Source organism: Protopterus annectens, chromosome 1.part1 (genome assembly GCF_019279795.1).
Source record: "Protopterus annectens isolate FY-2018-M chromosome 1.part1, PAN1.0, whole genome shotgun sequence".
Taxonomy (NCBI): Eukaryota; Metazoa; Chordata; order Ceratodontiformes; family Protopteridae; genus Protopterus; species Protopterus annectens.
The window spans coordinates 1935513714-1935535104 of NC_056726.1; positions in this window are offsets into that span (position 1 = coordinate 1935513714).

Below are 21391 nucleotides of genomic sequence, written 5' to 3' on the forward strand. Positions count from 1 at the left end.
AACACAATTTCATTCAGTCACACCAAGAAATCTTTAAACTCAAAAGTATATAAATGCATACTCAAGCCGATATCTCACAGTCTATAAACCCCCTTGATGGTGATTAGAAATATACAATGAACTGATATCCAACATACATAAAAGAGGTGTTTGTTCAAAATAAACATCAGGTGTAAATTTAATAAAGTGGTTGGTGTGTTTAAGGCTAGATATCATGTATTCCACCAAAGGTTTCAAACAAACCTCATGTTATGTGATAATAGCTCTGTTAAGGAAAATGTACCAGAGACAATCAGACTACCCAATGAGGTATATATATAGATATATATATATATATATAGATATATATATATATATATATATATATATATATATATATATATATATATATATATATATATATATATAGAGAGAGAGATATATATATATATATATATATATATATATATATATATATATAGATATATAGATATATATATATATATATATATATATATACATATATATATTTATTTATTTTTTTTGTATCTTAGGCAACAGACAGAATGTCAGATGGACAGGATCTAACATTGTTAAATAACATTTCAAATAATTTCAAATGATTCCAAAATATACACAATATAAAAGAAAATGGTAAATCCATGCATAAAAAATAAAAATAATCATTACATAATTCAATTGTCTCAACATCATAGGTTCATAGATTCATAGGTGGGTACTTGGCTATCGGCCCAAGGACCTAAGTAAGCCTAACCAACAAGGTTTCCTGGCGTGCTCCATCCAAGAAAGTTATTTTCCTGTGCCCCTGTCGAGCATAGCTACAAAAATGATTCCCTGGGATGTGTTTCCTATTTTCCATCCACTTATCAAGATTTTTCTTGAAGAGTGCTAATGAGGAACTTTGCTCGACATAGATGGGTAGCATGTTCCAGAGTATGGGAAGACTCTGGGACAAAAATCTATCTCTCCAGCATGTCTTGTTTACTGTGGTGACAAGATTTAGGTCCCTAGAGTGTGTAGCTCAGAGGGATTGGGATTTCTTTAGGTGTAGCATGTCCAACAGCTCTGGGTTTGACATAGCTTTATATGTTAGGCAGAGATCACCTCAGAGTAGGCGATATGCTATGGAGTAAAGCTGGAGTTTTTTTGAGACGGTCACTGTAGGGCATCTGTTTGAGGTACTTCTGTGGCTTTTCCAGCTGCTGCAGATGTCTTGTGAGGTACATTCCAAAAGGGGCATTGTACTCCATAATGGTTCTAATGACTGTTGACTAGAGGGGAACAATGACCTATTTTTTCCTACATAAAAACCCTTTTATGATGAGGTGTGCCACGTAGAAGGATTTCCTGACTACTGTGGCAATGTGATTAACAAAGGGAGACTACTGTCCACCTGGGTCCCCAGGTCTCTTATCACACATTTGGCGTTAAGTAGACTGCCGCCTATGTGGTAGCTCATGGGTACAGAGCTGAATTATCCCAGATGACCAATCCACCCCTTTGTCCAAAATGGAAATAATGGACTTGTCATTACAAAACTGATTAGTGTGCTGAAAAATAGCATCCATTTTTTTTCTTACTACTTTTAAAAGTTAAAGGTGAGAAACACAATTGTTTCATCACAGAAGTTTCAAAACTATAAAGGATAGGATGATGGGGGAATGTAAAACGTAGAATCAAGAAACTGAAAAGGTAAAATATTACCTGTAGATTTGATGGTATTTTCTTTTCCAGAAAAACAAATTCTAAATTTAATAACTCCTTAATATCCTTAAATTCAGTTACTGCAAATGAGGGAACACATTTTAAACTCTTATTTATCAGTTAGGTTCATAGTTTCATATTTATTCCTTTTCACCAGAAGGCAATTTTTCTGAGATCATCAGAAATGCCATCATTTAAGCACTCATAACTTTGGTGTAGCTGTATGAAATGTTCTCCTCTCTTTCTTCCCACCACTCAATAAGTAATAATAGGCCTAGATTAAATATCAACAGACCTTTCATCTTGTTGAATATGCTAAAAAGATTCAAGACTAGAACCTATATTAATATCAGTTATAGAAGCTTCTCCCTCATTTGTGATATATTCAAAAGATTGACTTGTATGGGGAGTACATTGCCTGCATATTTGACAAAGCTTGTGTTTAGAGTGTGATACAGAATCTGTATGCTGCAGATTGAATCTATCATTTCCTTTAGACTGATATGTAAAAACATATCCCCTTCTTTTATAAATCAAACCCTGAACATACTTGGCACATTTCATTTAATGTGTGGTGTTTGAAAATATATATATCTGTGTGTGTGTGTGAATGTGTGTGTGTGTGAGTGTGTGTGTGCGTGTGTGCGTGTGTCTGTGTGTGTACACACACACACACATATATATATATATATATATATATATATATATATATATATATATATATATATACATACAGACACACATACATGTGTATATATATATATATATATATATATATATATATATATATATATATATATAGGGCTCTTGTATTTCATCAAAAGTCTGATTCTGGAGCTTTATACCAAATGTACAGATAGTTGAGCCTTCAAGATGTCAAGACTATGTCTTGTCAAAATAGTTTGTGCATATGTTTGTGAGCTAGAATAAGGATCAGGAATAGTTGGGATAATTGTTGTGTGTTTGTGTGATAGTGTGAGCATTTTAGGGTTAGGGTTAGATTTAGGTAAGGGAATAAATGCAGTGCTGCTAGTTTGTGCTTGTGTTGGTGCATGTTTGTGTATCTTCTGCAGTGGCAGTGTTACAGAAGGTTTTCTTTTTAAGGTAATGTATAGGGTTAGTGTTGGGTAAATGGACAACATTCATGTTTGGGTTAACACCCATTACTAAGGTGGTGCATGGGAACGGAGTATATAAGTTTATAATGAATAATCACCAGTCAGTTTGACCAAAATGCAAAACGTAAAAAATAAAATACCTCATTGGCAATTATCAACTGCAACTAAATCAATGGAAAAGCTAATTGCAAATGTAAATCAATTAGTTACATTTGTGATTACAAAAAGCAAAATAAAAAACAACTTTTAAATGAGGGTATTTGCATCCCACTTCCCCAGAAATTATAAAACCTAACTCCAGGGTCATACATTATGAAGAAAACGGAAACACCCTGGAATTATGTAATGGCTGATATAATGAACTTTGACCGTTACATGATCCTTTTTTAGGCAATGTCGCAAAGACAAATCTTCCAACATTTAAGGTCTGTCAAAAAGAAATTAAAGGTCATGCTGCTTAATGTTAGTAGCCTTAACCTGAAAAGACACTCACTGGAGGCTCTCCTTCCACTGGAAGTTGTCGATGTCTGTGCGGTCACGGAAACATGGATCAGGGCTGTAGACAGCACCCCTGCCTTACTAGGCTATACCTCTTTCCACACATTCTGACCCCAAAATGTGGTCAGGAAAACTAAGGGTGGTGAAGTCTCTATCCTCATTAGTGGCAGGCACACTTCCAGACTGGTTTTCCAGCATGATGCACTAGAGCTACTCCAGGTGCAACTGACGGTTGGCAAGACATCCATCCAAGTTATAGCCAGCTATAGATCCTCCTCCATGACTCAGGGCACCCACTCCTCTTACCTGGATCTACTTGACTCCATCAAGGTACCCGCAACACCCTGATCCTTGGTGACTTCAATGACCCCACGATAGACTGGGTGAACTATTCCTGCACTAATGCACTCACTCAATAATTCTTTGACTTCATCAATTCTAACGCACTAGACCAGCTCATATCATTCTCCACAAGGGGAGATAACATTCTGGATTTTGTTTTCACCAACATGGGTGACCTCTGCACCACTCCCATACCAAGTTCCTCCCTGGTGAGTTCAGATCATAAGACTGTCTCACTTGAAGTCTCTATCCCAACCAATCCCTCCTCCAGCTGTAATCAAGCTAAAAAACTTCTCAAAAGCTGAATACAACCTCATAAGGGAGGGTATCAGCAGCTTCACACCACTGCCCCCCTCAGAAGATGTAGATGACTATGCTGAACAGTATGCCAGTGCAGTATACAAGGATCTGTATAAATGCATGGATTCAGCCATACCCAACAGAACTAAAACCTGGTTCTCAAGGAAAATCAAACATGTTTGGTGGACATCCTTTATCAACAGGCTTTACAACAAAAGGAAGAAACTGTTGTCCAAGGGTAAAAAGGAACAAATTCCAAACTGGAAAACTACCTCATTAGCCTCAACAAGTAAATTAGATCACTAGTGAAAACCTCGAAAGCCAGTTATGAATTGAAGCTAGCCTCTGAAACAAAGGGAAACCACAAAGTCTTCTTCAGTTATGCCTGAAACCTCCATGGCAAGGCCCAGGTTTGTTCCGAATAAGTACTTAACAGCATCACTTACAGTGATCCTGTTGACTTAGCCAACCTGCTAGCAGATAGGTTCAGTGCAAACTTCATCCCCCCGTCCCCCTAAAATACCCTTTTGACATCCCCAATACTTGTCTTGCACCTCATATCTCCATAGATCTAGTGTTAAAGGCCCTATCCAAGGCAAAGAACACAGCTTTTATGGGACCTGATTGCATCCCAGGCTGTATTCTGCACCATCTCCAGCAAGAACTGGCTTTGCCATTGATCACCCAATTCAACGACAGCCTAAGTACAGGCTTCATTCCAGTAAAGTGGAGAACAGCCATTGTCATCCCCTTGCACAAAGGTGGTGCCACTACTGACCCTGGAAGCTATCACCACATTAGCTTGACAAGTTTGATCTGTAAAGCCATGGAGCATATTATTATTGATCTCATAAACAAGGACATAGGCAATTTCCAAGAACTTGACCCCACCCAGTTTGGATTTGTCAAGGGCAGATCTTTCCTGTTGAACCTGGTTGACTTATTTGAGACTGTTACCAAGGCCCTAGATGAGGGAAAGTCAGTACATATAGCTTACCTTGACATGGCCAAGGCCTTTGACACAATTCCCCATTCGGGCATCATCGAGAAACTAACACAATTTGGCTTAAACCTCTAACTCATCAGGTGGGTGGTCAAATGGCTCATCGACAGGACTCTCAAGGTTAAAATAGGTACCTCCATATCTGATAGCAGACCTGTCACTAGTGAAGTTTCCCAGGGATCTGTCCTGGGACCCCTACTGTTTGGCATCTACTTCTCAGAGGTCCAGGCAAAGACAAAAGGCCTGTGGCTGACCTGTGGATGACTGTAAGTTGGCTGCTGTCATTGACTCCCCAAATGATGTTAACATACTGCAAGAAGGTCTCACAGCAACTAATGACTGATGCCAAAGTCATGGCCTCAAGCTAAATGCAAAAAAATGTATCATCGTACCATTCGGCAAAAACTTCTGATTACCACATCAACAGCAACTCACTAAGCACACAACCTGTGGTGAGAGACCTAGGTACTCAGGTTGATAACAATCTCACATTTGACCATGACATAGAGGCAGTAGTCAGAAAAGTCTTTGACTTGGTTCATCTCATAAGTAATGAGATTGCATCCAGGAAAAAAAGAGGTTATTACCAATCTATACTCCTCCCTCATTAGACCATAATTTGAGTATAATGGCCCGTTTTGTATGTACTTCTCCAAACATCTGCACCAACTGGAAAGGCCACAGAAATACCTCACAAAAAGAATCCATGGCCTCCAAAACCTGTCCTATGTGGAAAGGATCAAATCATTGTCACTATACTCAGTATGGTACAGATTGCTCAGAGGTGATCTGTGTCTCCCCTACAAGGCAATCTTGGACCTGCCTAACTAGAGATGCTCCATATCCATAAGTTTAACTCCTTGTGCATTACCCACTCAAAAGTCCTGAATCTAATATGCAACATCAGCAAAACCTGCTGGTGAGACAGTTTTTTCTCCCAGAGGCTGCCCCATCTCTGGAATAGACTTCCCATACACTTCAAACAGAGTACCTTGCTTACCCTCTTCAAGCGCAACCTTAATGAGTGGATGGGAAACCACAAATTTGTCCTAGGGCTTCCACCTATGTCCCTCATTGACACGGACAACAGGTGAGTACTGCGGATTTTTTGGGGGGATAAACAATTGGCTAGGCTTGTAAGGGCCCCAGGGCAATTAGCCTAGTAACCTTCTATGATCCTATGAAAATAACATTGGTGGTTGGAGAAAAAACACATTTTGGTCAACACAATTTCATTCAGTCACACCAAGAAATCTTTAAACTCAAAAGTATATAAATGCACATACTCAAGCCAATATCTCACAGTCTATAAACCCCCTTGATGGTTAATAGAAATATACAATGAACTGATATCCAACATACATAAAAGAGGTGTTTGTTCAAAATAAACATCAGGTGTAAATTTAATAAAGTGGTTGGTGTGTTTAAGGGCTAGATATCATGTATTCCACTAAAGGTTTCAAACAAACCTCATGTTATGTGATAATAGCTCTGTTAAGGAAAATGTACCAGACAATCAGACTACCCAATGAGGTATATATATATATATATATATATATATATATATATATATATATATATATATATATATATATATATATATATATTAGGCAACAGACAGAATGTCAGATGGACAGGATCTAACATTGTTAAATAACATTTCAAATAATTTCAAATGATTCCAAAATATACACAATGTAAAAGAAAATGGTAAATCTGTTGCTTACAACAAGTGGTTGGATCCAAATCCATCCATAAAAAATAAAATAATCATTAAATAATTCAATTGTCTCAACATCATAGGTGGGTACTTGGCTATCGGCCCAAGGACCTAAGTAAGCCTAACCAACAAGGTTCCCTGGTGTACTCCATCCAAGAAAGTTATTTTCCTGTGCCCCTGTCAAGCATAGCTACAGAAATGATTCCCTGGGGTGTGTTTCCTATTTTCCATCCAATTATCAAGATTTTTCTTGAAGAGGGCTAATGAGGAACTTTGCTCGACATAGATGGGTAGCATGTTCCAGAGTATGGGAAGTCTCTGGGACAAAAATCTATCCCTCCAGCATGTCTTGTTTACTGTGGTGACAGGATTTAAGTCCCTAGAGTGTGTAGCTCAGAGGGATTGGGATTTCTTTAGGTGTAGCATGTCCAACAGCTCTGGGTTTGACATAGCTTTATGTGTTAGGCAGAGATCACCTCAGAGTAGGCGATATGCAATGGAGTAAAGCTGGAGTTTTTTTTTAGACGGTCAGTGTAGGGCATATGTTTGAGGTACTTCTGTGGCCTTTCCAGCTGCTGCAGATGTCTTGTGAGGTACATTCCAAAAGGGACATTGTACTCCATAATGGGTCTAATGACTGTCGAGTAGAGGGGAACAATGACCTCTTTTTTCCTACATAAAAACCCTTTTGTGATGAGGTGTGCCACGTAGAAGGATTTCCTGACTACTGTGGCGATGTGATTAACAAAGGAGAGACTACTGTCCACTTGGGTCCCCAGGTCTCTTATCACACATTTGGCGTTAAGTAGACTGCCACCTATGTGGTAGTTCATGGGTACAGAGCTGAATTATCCCAGATGACCAATCCACCCCTTTGTCCAAAATGGAAATAATGGACTTGTCATTACATAACTGATTAGTGTACTGAAAAATAGCATCCATTTTTTTCTTACTACTTTTAAAAGTTAAATGTGAGAAACACAATTGCTTCATCACAGAAGTTTCAAAACTATAAAGGATAGGATGATGGGGAGATGTAAAACGTAGAATCAAGAAACTGAAAAGGTAAAATATTACCTGTAGATTTGATGGTATTTTCATTTCCAGAAAAACAAATTCTAAATTTAATAACTCCTTAATATCCTTAAATTCAGTTACTACAAATGAGGGAACACGTTTCAAACTCTTATTTATCAGTTAGGTTCATAGTTTCATAGATATTCCTTTTCACCAAAAGGCAATATTTCTGAGATCATCAGAAATGCCATCATTTAAGCATTCATAATTTTTGGTGTAGCTGTATGAAATGTCTTCCTCTCTTTCTTCCCACCACTCAATAAGTAATAATAGGCCTAGATTAGAAATATCAACAGACCTTTCATCTTGTTGAATATGCTAAAAAGATTCAAGACTAGAACCTATATTAATGTCAGTTATAGAAGCTTCTCCCTCATTTGTGATATATTCAAAAGATTGACTTGTACGGGGAGTACATTGCCTGCATAATTGACAAAGCTTGTGTTTAGAGTGTGATACAGAATCTGTATGCTGCAGATTGAATCTATCATTTCCTTTAGACTGATATGTAAACACATATCCCCGTCTTTTATAAATCAAACCCTGAACATACTTGGCACATTTCATTTAATGTGTGGTGTTTGAAAATATATATATCGTGTGTGTGTGTGTGTGTGTGTGTGTGTGTGTGTGTGTGTACACACACATATATATATATATATATATATATATATATATATATATATATATATATATATATACATACATACATATATATATATATATATATATATACGGGCTCTTGTATTTCATCAAAAGTCTGATTGATGAGTTCTAGGTCTGGAGCTATATATATATATATATATATATATATATATATATATATATATATATGTATATATATGTATAGGGGCTCTTGTATTTCATCAAAAGTCTGATTGAGGAGTTCTAGGTCTGGAGCTTTATACCAAATGTACAGATAGTTGAGCCATCAAGATGTCAAGACTATTCACGAAGGCTTGCACAGACTCCATGCAGCCCTCGCGATCCAGGAACAGCCCAAAATTCCGTGTAAGAGACCAGCTAAAACGTCTCTCACAAGGAGTGGGCGTGGATAGGGTAATCACCTCACTTGCAGCTGAAATGCATGCAAATGAGGTAGATTAGCGATCCACGAAGCCCAAACCAGCCCGTGTAAGAGCCGTTTTAGCTGCAGAAATGTACTCAATTGACAACTGAGTACGTTTCTGCAAATAACACAATGGAGCCATGTCAGCTCCAAATAAAGGGTGCATATGTGTCAGGCAGCATGCCAATGGCCAAATATGTGGCCATTGGCAAGATACCCTGATGCAAATTTGAGAAATAAATAATGTTTAAATGCAGCGCAGCCCTGCGCAAATGGGCTGCGCTATGTAAAACATAAAAATGTAAGGTTATAAACCCACAAATGTGGGTTTTATGCAATACATGGATTTACAATGCAGGGACCAGCAGACCAAAACCAACATGGCCACTGTTTAGTGGTTGCTAAGGGGGTAAGCTGAGTCTAAGACATGTAACTAAGCATTAGTAGGAAATCTGATGTAAATGAGTGTTAGGATACTGAATCCCACTGTCACATAGCAAATGAGCACATTCTGAGTAATGTAAGAGTTACATAAGGGGGAGGAACAGAGTAGGAGATAGGTGACATCACAGGGGGGAATGGCAGAAAGAAATGCAGTTCATTGGAGGTCAGTGTTACATGACAGATGTCAGACACATATCATGGAAAGAGGAGTGCCACAAGATAAGCATGGGAAAGTCAAGAAATGGAAGGTGTACACTGTTGCTTACACCAAAGTTTCTTGCTGGGTGTGCATACGCACGTGTGCACGCCATGAGACGCGAGTAGGGCAGTGTGCGCGCGTGTAAGGCAGACTGAGCATGTGGGAGCCTGTTGGCAGACTTGTAAGACTGTTTGCACTGGTGTGCGCATGTTTTAACCCAAATAAGAACTGTGTAAGCCTGTGTGCGCGTGTGTAAGCCACTGTGAGCGTGTTTCTGCTGGTATGCGCGTTGCTCCCCCCCTGAGGAAACAGAAAGGAAAAAGGAAGCAACAGAATTAGTAGGAAGCTAGCAGGAAATACTGCTGAAGCTAGCAGGTGAAAACAATTAGAAGCAGGCAATTACACAGGCAGAATAGTAGCCCAGCCAAGCACTTAAAACTCTGCAAATAGCAGTGCAGGATGTTTAGAAGTGAAAACTGAAAAAGCTGAACTCAGAGCAGAAATGCTAGGGGCTGCCATAGCTGTCATAAGGAGACATAGGCTACTTGCTGAGGGTGGTGACAATGCAAATCGTGCCAGACAACCCACAATGAGGAGACGGAGAAGAGTGTACAGGCCCAGGGTCACCTACCACGGGTTACATGAGCTGGAGATAGTGGAGCGCTATAGAGTGGACAGAGACCTCCTGCAGCAAATTGTTGAGCTGTGCAGGCCACACCTCACACACAGAACCAACAGAGGGGAACCCATCCCAGTGGAAACCAAGGTATGTGTTGGCCTAAGAATACTAGCAACAGGTACCTTCCAGAGACCAACTGGTGATATGATGGGGATATCACAGGCATCAGCTTCAGGGTACTACACCAGTTCCTGGATGCCATGTCAGCACATGTCGGTGATCATGTATATTTCCCCAATGCCCGTGAGGTATTGGCCAGCAATATGCGTCTCTTCCAGAAAATAGCAGAATACCCTGAGGTAGTGGGTGCAATAGACTGCACGCACATATGCATCAAAGCACCAGCTGGTGAGTGGGGTAGGGCCTACATAAACTGCAAGGGCTTCCCCTCCATCAACTGCCAGGTTGTGTGTGATGCCCAGGGCATAATAATGAATGTGTGTGCTGGCTGCCCTGGGAGCTACCATGATTCCCATATCTGGCATTTGACGCAGCTGTACCAGACATTTGCCAATGGGGGCATCCCACATGGACACCTAGTGGGGGATGCAGGTTATGCACTGGAGCCATGGCTGATGACACCCATCAGAAATGCACACACACCTGAACAGGAACACCATAATGAGGCACACGCACAAACACGTAATGTAATAGAGGGTGTGTTTGGGCTGCTCAAGTCATGGTTCCGGTGTCTGGACACATCTGGTGGAGCCTTGCAGTACTCACCAACTACCTGTACCCAAATTGTCATGGTATGTGCTATGCTACATAATATGATCTTGTGAAAACAGCTGCAGCAGAACCAGCATAGGGCCGGGCCAAACAGCCCCACCCCATTGCCAAGGCCATCACAGGCAGAGCGTGACTCGGAGGAGGAACAACCTGAGCCTGCCCCAGTAGGCAGAAGGGGGTGTGCCCAGTATGCCCTGGCCTTGGCAAAGAGGCAACGCTTAGCACATACACTGGCTCAGTAGGAACCCTGGGAATGATACCCCTCTCTGACTCACTCATATAATAACAGGGATGTCTAAAATGACATAACCTGCTCTCAAACATGTACAGAGAGTGTAGTATATGCATCCAACAGAGGCAGCCTTGCAGCACCACCTGAGGCATGAATGCCATGTGTTTAGCAATGTAACACCATGTAGTATATGCAAACTTGATGACCCTGACTAACATCCTACCCTCACCAAGCATGATGCCACAATATGACGATGAGATGATCAATTGCAATAATTGGCTGAAGTATTGCTGTTAGTCAAAGGGGATCCAATGTGTGCCAGCCTGGGATGACATGTTGAGCATGACATGATGCTCCACCTGCTAGGGGTGGCGTGCACCTATCAGTCCTGGCCATATGGATACTGGCAAAGGCTGTTGTTACCCACAGCGTGCCTTGAATAGGTAAGGCTCAAAACACAAACCCACCTCCATAGGTATCACAAGGGATAACAACCTAGATGTAATGCTACCCAATGCCAGAAGTCTAAACAGCAAGATGCATGCAGTCTAAACTCCCCCAGTATGGAGAATGTTGATATCTGTCCTGTAACAGAAAACTGGGTCAAGGCTCACAACAGCACCCTAACACTACCAGGTTACACCTCATACTGTGCTGTACAGCCTCAAAACATGGAACAAGCTACAAAAGGAGGGTGACTAGCAATAATTGTCAAGGATAACCACACCCCCATGTTGGTACCACAACAAGAAGCAGCATGGACTAGCCATGGTAAAGTAACAGTGGCTAAAACTGCCTCCCAGTTTATAGCCTGCTACAGACTACCATCCTAACACCAGGAACTGCACTTGGCCAATGTTGGAATACATGAATATATCAAGCCCTCCAAACCACATTATATTGGGTGACTGAAAATACCCAAACATAGACTGGGAGCATTATTCTAGCTCCAACACTGCAGGACAAAAGTGCCTAGAATCCATAAACCAAAATGCCCAGGAACAACGTACCACTCCCACAAGAGGGGTAAGCATACTGGATGTGATAATCAGCAGGGTACTGGATGGCAAGATGAGAAGTGTATCCCTCACTGGTAAGACCAGACCATAGAGTAATCACACCGGATATACACATACTGACCACAGTCCCTGGCCAGAAAACCACAGTGAAAAACACGTGTAAAGCAAAAGTTGCACTCCTCCAAACTGATGTGGAATCCATTAAAGGCCCTGTGCAGGTGCAAAATATGGGCCACACCTCAGAACCTGTTATACAGGCATTTCATGAACACTGCCAGGAATGCATGGATTATGCAATCCCAAATAAAACCAAGACACAATGCCATACACGCAGGCATCTGGCATGGTGGACTCCAGCCATTACCAAACCATGCAAGAGAATGAGGAAGCTACTACATGATAGAGCAAACATAAAAAGGGAAGTAATCACTGATCAGTAGTATGGCAATAAAATATGTCCACTCATACAATCCACTAAGGCCAGCTACAACAAGTTGAATCTGTGAATCTTGAGGCAATGTTACACCTGCCCCATGTACACAGACAACCCTCACCTCTCCCAAGAAATACAAATATATGTGAGAGATGCAACCATTTATCCAAACCGGAGGCTGAGCTCTCTCAACTCAGTACTGTCAAAACTAGTCAGGAGGAGAAGGTAACCACACACACCACAAACCCAGTCTCACATAGACCTATCACAACTGCAAACCAAAGACATAAACACAGAAAAACATTCCCGGAGGCCCTAATTACAAACACACCACATCAACAGAGGCCTCCAAAGCAGACACCCAAGCAACCACTACCTCCAAACATAGCACATGCAACACACAGTACACAAAGCTGGTGTGCCAAACAGTCACAGGCCAGAAGGAGAAACAACATGCCTGATACAGTTGTAATAGGTGACTCCATAGTCAGACACACTGCTGTCCCGCTCACCAGACTGAACAAGGGAAAGGGAACAGTAAGCTGCCTGTAGGCTGCTACAATACGCCACATAACACAAGTACGCAGGTCACCCCAAAGCAAGTAGAAATATGATGCAGTCATTGTCCATGCTGGCATGAATGACCTGAGATGTACCTCCCCGGACTACATGAAAAGAGACATAGATGAGCTCTTGGATTATGTAGTCCAGGCCGGTATGACACTGACCATGTGCAGCATCCTACCCTCACCAAGAATGATGCCACAGTACAAACAAGGAATGATCAGCTTTAACAAGTGGCACAATTACTGGTGTCATTCCAAGGGGATCCAGTGTCTGTCTGCTTGGGATGTCATGCTTGACAAGCCACGCTGCTGTGCCAGGGATGGCTTGCACCTGTTACCCCTGGGCGTCTGGATATTGGATAAGGCTCTTGCCACCTCTATGGAGCCTTTCGTAGGCAAGGCTGAAAAGACTAACCCACCTCCCTAGAATACATAAGTGGAAAGAAACATAAGGGTAATGCTGCCCAATGCCAGACATGTAAACCTCAACATGCATGCTCCTGAGGCCCTCCCCAGTATGGAGAACATCGATGTCCGTGCAGTGACAGAAACCTGCAGCAAGGCTCCTGACAGCAGACCAGCACTACCAGGTTATACCTCATATCATGCGTTATGGCCCCAAAACCTGGACCAAAACATAAAAGGAGGGGGAGTATCCATATTCAGCACAGGCACCCACATGTCCAGGTAAATGACAATCCACAAAGCATCGGAGACCACCCATGTGCAACTAACCGTAGGCAAAACTGCTATACAGTCTGTAGCATGCTACAGATCACACTCTCACACACAGGAACCCCACTCAGCCATCCTGAAGACACTGGACAGTCTGAATGTCTCACCAAATACCAAACAAGGTACTCACAAATTACCACATAGGTGGTAATCCATTATGTATGGAAGGAGTAATCAGGGACCTAGGGACACAAGTGGACAGTAACCTGTCATGTGACACTCACATTGCCAATGTGGCTAGGAAGACTGTCTATATTGGACACCGTATCATGAAAGGATTCACATCTACGTCAACAGAGGTCATTTTGCCCCTATACTGTTCTCTTATCAGACCCATAATCTAGTACAATGCCTCATTTGGGATGTACCTTACCCGACACCTGCAGCAGTTAGAAAGACCTCAAAGGTACCTCACCAAGAGGATAAAGGGTCTCAAATATTTGTCATATGCTGCCTGGCTGTAGACACCCCAGCTGAATGCAGTCACATACTGCCTACGCAGAGGCGTTGCATGCCTGTTGTACAAGGCCATGTACAACACAGGAGTAATGGACATGCTCCACCCCAGAAAACCCAAATCCATCGGAGCTGTGAGAGTGAGAGATGTCAACCTCAACACATAATGAAATAGGATGTGCTGGAGGGACAGATACATAACCCAGTGGCTCCCTACACCCTGGAACGGAATCCCACTCCATGTTAGGCAGAGCCCCTCACTGACTCTCTTCAACAGGAATCTTGCCAAGTGGATGGATGATCATAGATGTACACTGGGGGTCTTCACTGTGTCACGTCCAGACAGAGGCACAGTAAAGTAAATCATAAATGGCCATAATATTCACATAGCAAGGTGTGGCGAAAGCCACACACACTCTGGCTAGGCTTAGGAATGCCCTAGGGTGGATAGCCTAGTATGAACCTATGAACCTATGAAGATACAAATTGTACAGGACACTAAGGATAATCACAAGGCTTTCTTAACTGATGGTAGGAACCTTGTTGGGGATTCACAGATATGTTCTGAATCACTCAAATATTACAAACAACATACCAAACACACACACATATTGCCAACATCCAACCTGACAGGTGCAGTGCAACACCCCCCCCCCAAATGCAAAATATCTATCCCAGCAGAGTGCTGGCCCCCTGACATTGCAGATGCTGAGGTAACAGCCAGCATCTACACAGCAAAACACACAGCATCAATGGTATGAGATGGTGTCCTGGGCTGAGTCCAACATGGACTCCAAGAAGAATGGAATGCCAAAGAACACTACTGCTCAATGTCAGCCTTACCACAGGATATGTACCCAAAGAGCAGTGTACAACAACAGTGGTCCTTCTCCACAAAGGTGTTGCCTGAATGGATACTGCAAACTACCACCCCAGAATGCTGACAAGCTTGGCCTGCAAAGCTATGGAAAGGATCAGCATGTACCTCAGACATAGAGATATTGGGGACCTACTGACACTGGACCCTACCCAGTGTGGCTTTCTTAAGTGCAGATCCTGCCCCTTAAACATGTTTGACTCATTTGAAACAGCCATTAAGGTCATTGATGAGGGGAATGTGGTCCACACAGCCTAGCTGGACCTTGCAAAAGGCATCCATACAATACCCCACGTGTTCATTATAGATAAGCTCACCAGCTTAAATATAAACCCCTATGTCAGTAGAGGGGTTGCAAACCAGACCAAGGACAGAACTGACATGGTCAGAAATGCTGCAGCCATGTCAGACTACAAACCAGATACAACTGGCATCCCACAAGGCTCGGTCCTGGGACCTCCCTTGTTTGGTATATATGTCCCATAGGTACAGGCCAACATGGAAGGACTGTGTCTGAACAAGTTTGCAGAGGACTACAAACTGGCCACCATATCTGACCCTCCAGCTGACACAAACATCCCACAAAAGGGCCACATAGAAACAGACAACTGGTGCCATAGCCATGTCAGTAAGCTAATTGCAGAAAAGTGTATAGTCAACCCCTGTGGATATACAGTAAGTGCCCACCAATTACCACATAGGTGTTAACCCATTAAGTACTTAAGATGTAATAAGAGACCTGGGGACACAAGTTGATAGATATCTTGCATTGGACAAGCATGTGGCTGTAGTGGTTTCAGAAACATACCATATACCCACCTAATCATAAAGGTAGTCAGATCTAGATCAGGGGAGGTCATTGTGGCTCTGCAGTCATCCTTCATCAGCGTCACAATTGACTACAATGGCCCCTGTGGGATGTACCGCAGCAGACACCTCCATCAACTGGAAAGACCCCAAAAGTACCTCTCCAGGAGTATCAAAGAGCTTGAACAGATGCCATGTGTTGCCTGATTGAACAAACTGCAGCTCCACACACTGCCATACTGCCCGCCCAGAGGCAAGCTGTGCCTGATGTATAAAGCCATTGCAGCTCCACACACTGCCATACTGCCCGCCCAGAGGCAAGCTATGTCTGATGTATAAAGCCATGTCCAAGCTGGAATCAATGAACATGCTGCACCTTGTACAATCTGAATGGCAGTGAGCTATGCACATGAGAGACCTGAACCCCAGCACTGACATACATAGGACAAGCTGTACTGAATGATCCATAACACAGAAGCCACCCCCACTCCAGTACAGGTTAGCCAGAGAGTCACCCATCGACTCTCCTCAAGCGGAATCTTAATGAGTGGATGGGAGATGGTAGGTTTACCCTGGGTATCACTGTTATGTCACGGGTAGACGGAGGCACAGTATACTAACCATGACATATGTCATGGCAAACTCCAGTTACAATGTGTGTCGAAGGACAAACACACTCTCTGACTAGCATTAGAAATGCTGCAGAGTCAAAAGTACAAAGCACAACGAAAAAGTTGAGGTAAAAAACATACCTTTATCAAACACAAAGCTTTCAGGTACAAGACCCTTTCTCAATGATAGACACAGGTACATTAAAATCAGACATTAAATACACGCCCAACACATCACGTGACCCGCAAAGCTGCTAGCCTTACTATCCACTCATATTCTTTATTATCTAAATGATTACATAAGTCCCCTCCCCTGATAGAGCTAACAACACATTCTATTACTCTAAACTTGAAACTGTGTGTAGAACCACAATTTAAAATATGCTTAGATAGAGCATTAGTCTCCACTCCCCACCTTGTACTTGATTTATGCTCTATGATGCGTTCCTTAAGTTTTCTAGTCGTCTTGCCGACATAGAAACAAGCGCATGCCTCACACGTTGCCAAATAGACAATGTTACTTGTCATACAAGTTGCATGGCACCGAAAAGTAAATATCTTCTTAGTGACAGGATGAACAAAACTACTACCACATTCTGAAGAATCAGCTTTCTGTTTGTATATATCACTACAGCAACTACAATTATAACAACTAAAGGTACCATTACCTAGTCCATTAAGGGAAGTAGCATTCACATATTCAAAATCTTTGTAAGCTAGAACATTCTTAATAGTTCTCATATTTCTGTATGTGAACAATGGAACTTCACCTACAACTAATCTAATATCTTCCTGAGCTAATAGCACCTTCCAGTATTTCCTTATTATAGTTCTGACTGCATATGAGAGAGAGTTGTAAGACATGATAAATCTTACATTAACCCTTTTATTTAATTTGTCCATTGGGACAACAACATCTGTACTTGTATTCAAAAATACAGATGAATACATGGAATACCTATTAGATACTACATGTTCTCTAGTTTCTACCAGCATACCTTCTGGATAGCCACTTCTTCTAAAGTCTCCACATGCCTCATCAATTTGTTGTAAACACTTGACATTGTCAGTGTTTAACCTACTAACTCTTGCCAGTTGCCCCCTTACTATACCCCTAAAAATATGGGGTGCATGCATACTAGACGCATGCAAGTATCTTCCTGATGAAACTTCCTTCTTAAAAACAGAAGTGTTAATAACATTGTTCTCCTTAGTTAAAGAAATATCCAGAAAATTGACGAATGTCTTAGAATAATCAGCCTTAAAGTGTAGAAAGGAAGTAGTATTATTCAAATATATAATATAGTCTTGTAACTCACTGGATGTTCCTTTCCATAAAAGAAAGCAATCATCTACGAATCTCTGATATAAAACTATATTTTCATTCAAAAGGTAGTTCCATTACCAACATAAGATTTCTCCCATTCATAGAGAACAATGTTTGCATATGTATTTGCTACCGGGTTCCCATAGCCACCCCGTTTGCTGCAAATAATATTCCTTATTGAATATAAAGATATTATTTTTAAAACTATATCCAACAACATGCAAATGTTCTCTGTATGCCTAACAGTAAAAGTGGAAGAGTGACTTAAAAATTCCCTTATTGAATTGATGCCATATTCATTTGGTATGACAGTAAATAATGAAGTAATATCTAACACAACCATGTATATATTCTGACAATCCATGTTAGATTGCTTAACTTTTAAATACCATGTTCTAAGTTTAATAAGAAAATCAGTGCTGTCTTTAAGGACAGTTTCACATTTACCCAAAAGTGGTTGTAACTGCCTCTGTAAATACAAAGAGATAGGTTCTGTTATCCAACCATTTCCTGAGACAATAGGTCTCATAGGGGGATTTTCACATGATTTATGCACTTTCGGAATGCCATATAGTTGGGGAATGATAGGACTAGAAACAGTGAAAAAGTGAAAAAGATCCAAAGAGATGTCACCTGACAACTGTAAGTCATATATACACATGTTAACATAACAAATACACTTTTTTACATCAGCATATTGTATCAGTGTGTAAGCAGTAGCATCCCCAATCAAAGATAATACTGAGCTTATATACTTGTTCCTATCCATTAGAACTATGGAGCCCCCTTTATCAGCCTGCTTTATTACCACATTAGGTTCACTTTTTAATTCAGACAATGCTTTGTATTCATCATAAGAGAGATTGTAACGTCCATTAGCTTTTCTATTACTATATACATGTCTTATTTCAGTTTCACATAAGTCATTAAATACCAGTAAAACTGGAGCATACACTGGTACGAGCATTGCCGTCTTTTACAAGCAGTGGAGTCATAAGTATCACTTTTAAACATCACTTTTAGAGCTACAGATCTAATAAACAATTTTAAATCAGTTATAACTTTTACCATGTCTTCCACACTTGTAGGTATAAAATTCATACCTTTGCTCAAAAGAGAATAATGAATGTCATTCACAACAAAGGAAGATAGATTTACTATGCCTGCTACTGTCTTCTGGCTAATTTCAGTTGCTTTGGGGGGCTCTCATTCTTCCGTTTATTGTCCTGCACTACCATATTGTTCCTATGTTTACTTCTTCCCCTCGACGTTGACCTCAAGCTGTTTGAGCGTTCTTTGATACGTTCCGCTTGCTGCAGTTGAAAAGGTTTAAAGAAATTATTTAAAGTTTGTTGTGAAGATCGTAAAGACAACCCAGGCCCGCCTTCATTAGTAGCTGTTGAAGCAGTAGATGTAGAAGCAGATTCAGTAACTGCACAAGCCACAGTGCTACTTTAGAGCTGCCGCGCCCTCAGTGATGTCATCGCTATGTGAAGTGGATAGCAGTTCTGGCTCCAAGTTCAAAGCATTAGTTGTTAACAGAGGAAACTCATATAGGGAATTTAAAGGTGTAGTATATGCTTTCTGCTTCATTGTTGTAGGTACAGATTCACTATTAAAGTTGTTAGGTTTATTCACTTGTGGAACAGTTCTTTCAACTTTAGGCCATGAGAAAATATTACCTGATTGGTAATCTCCCATGTCACGTACAAGTTTTCTTTTTTTCACAGTTTCTAGTCGATCATCCATGGTGGCTAGCCTATCCAACATGGACTGGTAAACAGTTTGCATGGATGAAAAACATGACAAAGATAAAAGTTCATCTTCCAGTGTGAGAATTTCTTTTTTCATTTCATTCTCAATGTCACTAAAGAACTTATTCATAAATACCATGTAGTCATGGCTTAACTTCAAATTTAAGCACTGCCACTGCTTTAACAGTTCAGGATATGTATTTCCATATGAGGGCATTTTAATACCCTCAAACCACGTGGTGCAATGCCTTTTCCAGATAAGCATCAAAGCTAAACGTTGCCATTGCAAACGCTTATAGGTACCAACCTTCCTTTCCAATATTTGTACTTTATGTTCAAAGTCCAACGCATTAGTAGATGAAATAGTGGTAGTCTTGTGTTGAAGTACAGGAATCTCTGTTGTAACAAGTAACAAAGGATTAATCTCTTTTTCAAAGAGATGCTTTAAACGATTTCTAGACTCCATCTTTGGCTGCTACAGGCTGAAAAACCCAACTTGCAGTATAAAGCACCAAAGGAACACCAAGTATATACTGCTGCAGAGTCAAAAGTACAAAGCACAACGAAAAAGTTGAGGTAAAAAACACACCTTTATCAAACACAAAGCTTTCAGGTACAAGACCCTTTCTCAATGATAGACACAGGTACATTAAAATCAGACATTAAATACACGCCCAACACATCACGTGACCCGTAGCCATGGTCATGTGACTAATACATTAAAATAATTACATTACTTATAATTTTAAGACATAAACAAGTAAAATTAGATAAAATTCATACATACATATATTTGCTTACTTTTGTGTACTTATATTTACATGCACATATATATATGCAAATACATTACCTATATTACTTTAACTTAGTGTGTTGTATTTTTATTAGAACAGGTTTTAAGGAAACATCAAAATTTAATCCAGGGGATGTATTACCTGCTTGCCTTACTATCCACTCATATTCTTTATTATCTAAATGATTACATAAGTCCCCTCCCCTGATAGAGCTAACAACACATTCTATTACTCTAAACTTGAAACTGTGTGTAGAACCACAATTTAAAATATGCTTAGATAGAGCATTAGTCTCCACTGCCCTGCATATACTTGATTTATGCTCTATGATACGTTCCTTTAGTTTTCTAGTCGTCTTGCCGACATAGAAACAAGCGCATGCCTCACACGTTGCCAAATAGACAATGTTACTTGTCATACAAGTTGCATGGCACCGAAAAGTAAATATCTTCTTAGTGACAGGATGAACAAAACTACTACCACATTCTGAAGAATCAGCTTTCTGTTTGTATATATCACTACAGCAACTACAATTATAACAACTAAAGGTACCATTACCTAGTCCATTAAGGGAAGTAGCATTCACATATTCAAAATCTTTGTAAGCTAGAACATTCTTAATAGTTCTCATATTTCTGTATGTGAACAAAGGAACTTCACCTACAACTAATCTAATATCTTCCTGAGCTAATAGCACCTTCCAGTATTTCCTTATTATGGTTCTGACTGCATATGAGAGAGAGTTGTAAGACATGATAAATCTTACATTAACCCTTTTATTTAATTTGTCCATTGGGACAACAACATCTGTACTTGTATTCAAAAATACAGATGAATACATGGAATACCTATTAGATACTACATGTTCTCTAGTTTCTACCAGCATACCTTCTGG